Source organism: Schistocerca cancellata, chromosome 3 (assembly GCF_023864275.1).
Source record: "Schistocerca cancellata isolate TAMUIC-IGC-003103 chromosome 3, iqSchCanc2.1, whole genome shotgun sequence".
NCBI classification, from domain to species: Eukaryota; Metazoa; Arthropoda; class Insecta; order Orthoptera; family Acrididae; genus Schistocerca; species Schistocerca cancellata.
The window spans coordinates 207,582,526-207,587,874 of NC_064628.1; positions in this window are offsets into that span (position 1 = coordinate 207,582,526).

The following is a 5,349-nucleotide window of genomic DNA, read 5'->3' on the forward strand; positions in this document are numbered from 1 at the left end:
TCCATGTATTGCATTCCGCGGAGTGCATCCTTCATTGGGCCAAACAGACGGAAGGCGAAAGGTGTGAGATCCAGGCTGTAAGATGAATGAGGAAGAACAGCCCAATAAAGTTTTGTTCCCTCCTCTCGGGAGGCCTTGCGTTGTCATGGAGTAGTTCGTTTGCACTTTTGTGGCGATGAACACGCTGAAGCCGTTTCTTCAGTTTCATGAGGTCAGCACAGTACACTTCCAAGTTGATCGTTACACCATGACAAAGGACATCGAACAGCAAAACCCCTTCGAAGTCCCATAAGAACGTCGCCACGACTTTACCTGCTGAGACTAGACTTTTGAACTTTTTCTTCGGAGGAGAGGTAGTGTGGCGGCACTCCATGGGTTACCATTTTCTTTCCGTTTCGAAGTGATAAACCTATATTTCATCGCCTGTGACGGTTATCGACAAAAAAATTGTCACGATCAGCCTCGTAACACGTAAGCAATTCCGCACAGATGGCCCTTCGGTGTTCTTTACTGGAGAATGACAATTACTGAACTATATGCAATAAAATCGTCATAACTTCTGAACATTTTGCATCAGGACTTTCAAACTGCACGGTTGGCGGCGGGCATGATGGTAATTAGCATTCGCACGGTTTAGCAAGAAATCCCAGTTTCAAATGGCTCTGAGCACTTAAATGTTTAAATGTGTGTCAAATCTTATGGGACTTAACTGCTAAGGTCATCAGTCCCTAAGCTTACACACTACTTAACCTAAATTATCCTAAGACAAACACACACAACCATGCCCGAGGGAGGACTCGAACCTCCGCCGGGACCAGCCGTTCAGCCCACGACTGCAGCGCCTGAGACCGCGAGGCTAATCCCGCGCGGCTCTGAGCACTGTGGGACTTAACTTCTGAGGTCATCAGTCCCCTAGAACTTAGAACTACTTAAACCTAACTAACCTAAGGACATCACATACATCCATGCCCGAGGCAGGATTCGAACCTGCGACCGTAGCGGTCGCGCGGTTTCAAACTGAAGCGCCTAGAACCGCTCGGCCACACTGGCCGTCAATCCCAGTTTCATTTGGATGGGTTTGTCAATAAGCAAAATTGGCGCATTTGGGGGAGTTAGAATCCGCATTTCGAGATCGAGAAGTTTCTTCACCCTCAGCGGGTGACTATGTGCTGTGCAATGCCCACTTACGGAATAATCGGTGTGATAATCCTTGATGGCACTGTGTCTACCGAACGGTACGCAAAGGTTTTGGAACATGACTCCATCCCCGTTATCCAACGTAACCATGATTTCAAAAAGATGTGGTTAATTCAAACGAAGCTCGACCCCATCGAAGCAGGAGAGTGTTTCATGTCCTGGAGGAGCACTTTGCGGACCGAATTCTGGTTCTGGCGTACCCAGAGGCCACTGGCATGGGCCTCTATTGGCCGCCATATTATCCGGATCTGAACACATGCGACTCCCTTTTTCGGGGCTGTATTGAAGAAAAGGTGTGCAGCAATAACCCCAAAATCATTGCTGAGCTGAAAACAGCCATTCAGGAGGTTATCGACAGCATCTATGTCCGGACACTCCAGCGGATCAGGCGGAATTCAACTATTCGTCCACGCTACATCATCGCCGACGATGGCAGGCGTATCGAACGTGTCATAACCTAAATCCGAATATCTGTAGTGACACTCACATCTTGAATAAAATGTATGCATCCCGTAGATTGTAACTAATTTACGTTTTTTTTCATATTGTTGAGCAACTCACACCTGTATCTTCTGTTAGACGGCGAGGAATCCAGCAGTCATCAGCAGTCAACAGAGACGCCCAGTTGTGCAGTGAGGTGGTTGATAGTCATCCGTCGATCACTTCGGATGAAAGTGTCCACACCTTCCAACAGTGTAAGAGTCACAGCTGCGTCGGCCGGCCGGCGCGCGGAAGATCGGGCAGGTTTGCACAACCTTTTTGCGATGACGACAGACGCCTCGCCCAACGACTCACCGTGCTCTTGTTTACTGCCACGTCTCCGTAGACATTCTGCAAGCGTCTACGTGTATCTGTGATGCTCTGGTTTTCCACCAAAAGATACTCGATGACAGTTCTCTTCTTGGAAAGTGCCTGACTTACAGACACCAGTTTGAACTCTAAAGTGCCGAAACCAATCGGGACTTCATGGAGCTATAGGAGCTGCAGCGACAATATTACACGATGTCCCACAAAAAAATTCTGCATTTTTTCAACCGAAATTGGCCGAGGAAAAATTTGTTGCATTACTTACAAAACGCCCCTCGTATGTATCACAAAGTTAATAGAACTTTAACTAATTGGTGGACACTGCCGTTACCACTCAAGAAATTAAGTGCCTTATTTGTAGAAAGCATTTGATTTAGTAAGCGTAACCGAAACGTCCTTCAAAAGACCTCAGTGGCAGTAGTTTAGCCAAGAACACTGGCACCGCAGGTAAGGCTATCCTAGCAGAAGCAGCACTTGTCTAATAAACTGTAAATTAATTTACTCTTTGTTTTTTGTCAACATGTTTCTGCAAAGAAGTTAACTATACCTGTGTATTGTACTATGTAGACTAGTGGTTAGAAAATTAATCGTACTTTTTGTTGTTGCATAAGTCTTCTGAATGTCCTTGTGTAGGGCGGCTTCCTAGTGTAAATTTTCCCCTCGCCAGAAACTCCGTCACGTCACTAAATTTTGTGCTAGTAGGCAGCACACAGTTTAGATCAGTGTATTTTAGTTTGAATATTTATCTCGTGTAGTAACTTTTCAGCAAACAGGATTTCTAATAACAGGTATCTGTAATACATCAACTTCAGTAGAGAAATTTATTTCTATTTAATAGCTTGCGGTCTCAGAGTACTGTGAGAAATTTGCACAGCAACTTTTAGTGCTACTCTATTCTCCTTTGGTATCTTCTCAAATTCAGTAGCGCCACTTGAGACCTCATATGTCTATTTTATACACAATACGATATGGATATGGACTGTACTTGTTGTGAGCGGACACGAGGAGAGTTGGCTGCTGTCCGCAAACAGCTGGAAGCTGCATTGGCTACCGTCGACAAGCTTCTAGATAATTCTCAAAGTTGAGGTGGCGTCGGGGCGACAGTGGCGAGACCTGCGACACCTTTGATGCCACTGGAATCCCCTGGTGACCCGGACGTCGCTGCGGCTTCTGATTCGCAACATCTGACCGGTCCGTCCTCACTCCAGACTAGGTGCCATACGGTGGTGGATTCGCGTGTCACTGGGCGGAAGGTGAAAGAGGGAGCATGCCGTGCGGCTGGCTCCTTACATCTTAGCAACAGGTACGGGGTGCTTCCCAGTGTTGATGACAACTCTGAGCTAGCACGAGATGCTTCTCCTGTTGGGCCAGCGGTTGATTTTCCTACCCAGTCCGGACAAGTACAGAGGATGGGTATGCTAGTGATCGGGAGCTCCAATGGCAGGCGGCTTATAGAGCGCACTGGGTGAAACCGGCTGCATGCAGTGGCACATGTCGGCACGAATGACGCCTGCTGCTTGGGTTCTGAGGCCATCCTCGGCTCCTTTAGGCAGCTGGCTGATTTGGTGAAGGCAACTAGCAACGCACGCGGGGAGCAGGCTAAGCTGCCTATTTGTAGCATCGCACCCAGGGTTGATTGCGGTCCTCCGATTTGGAGCAGAGTGAAAGGTCTAAACCAGAGACTCAGACGGCTCTGCGACGGTATCGGATGCGAATTTCTCGACCTCCGCTATCGGGTGCAGAATTGTAGCATTCCCCTTAATAGGTCAGGCGTGCACTACACGCAGGAAGTGGGTACTTGGGTAGCGGACTACGTGTGGCGTACACATGGGGCTTCTTTTTTTAGGTTAGAGAACCATTCCCTTAGGTGGAAAGACGATTTCCTGTTAAATCAGCCACATCGATCTCAGAGAATCTTGGTCCTCGCAGATCAGAGATAGAAAAGATTAATATGATTTCAGTAAACTGCAGGAGCATCCAAGGAAAGGTCCCAGAATTAGTATCGCTTACTGAAGGCTATAGTGCACAGATAGTATTGGGAAGAGAAAGCTGGTTGAAACCAGATGTCAATGGCAACGAATTCCTAATTTCAGACTGGATAGGTTAGTCGCCAATGGTGGTAGCGTGTTTATTACAGTAAAAAATTCGATAAAATCAAGCGAAGTTGTCACGGATTCCGAATGTCAATTAATCTGGGTGAAATTGAGTATCAAAGAACGGTAAAAAATGGTGATCGGATGCTTTTGTAGACCTGGGTCAGGATCTCTAGTTGTAGAACGCTTCAGACAGATCTTGGAGAACATCATTAGTAATTTCCCTGATCATGCCGTTGTAATAGGGGGTGACTTCAACTTGTCAGGTATAGACTGGCAGTTTTATGCCATCCAAACTGGTGCCAGAGACAGGGAAACATATGCCCTTGTTCTGGTTCAAATGGCTCTGAGCACTATGTGACTTAACACCTGAGGTCATCAGTACCCTAGAACTTAGAACTACTTAAACCTAACCAACCTAAGGACATCACACACATCCATGCCCGAGGCAGGATTCGAACCTGCGACCGTAGCGGTCACGCGGTTCCAGACTGAAGCGCCTAGAACAGCACAGCCACAAAGGCCGGCCCTTGTTCTGGATGTCTTGTCCGAAAATTACCTTGAGCAGGTAGAGAACCAACTCGTGAGGGTAATGTCTTAGACCTCCTTGCAACAAACAGACCCGAACTCATCGAATGAGCTAACGTAGAGGAGGTATCAGTGATCATAAGGCTGTGACAGCATCTATGAAGACGGGTCCAACCAGGAATGTTAAGAAAAGTAGGAAGATACCTTTGCTCATCAAGGGTGACAGGATATAAATTTCAGAATATCTCAGCAGTCAGCATCAAACATTCGTCGATGAGGACAAAGACGTGGAGAACAAATGGAAAAAATTCTAAGGCATCGTTCATTATGCTCTAGACAAGTATGTTCCGAGTAAGGTTTTAAGGGATGGGAAAGATCCACCATAGTGTAATAGCCGTTTTAGAATGCGCTACGTAAACAAAGAGCACTTCATCTCAGATTCAAGAGAAGTAAAAAGCTAGCTGACAAACAAAAGCTGAACGATGCGAAAATGAGCGTAAGGAGAGCAATGAGAGAAGCCTTCAATGATTTTGAAAGTAAGACGTTGTCATCCGACCTGAGTAAAAACCCTAAGACATGTTGGTCGTATTTAAAATCAGTAAGTGGGTCAAAATCATCTATTCATTCTCTCAGCGGCCACACCCGCACCCAAAAGGAAGATAACAGAGAGAAGGCCGAAATACTGTATTCATTCTTCCGGAGTTGTTTTACCTCGGAAGATCGT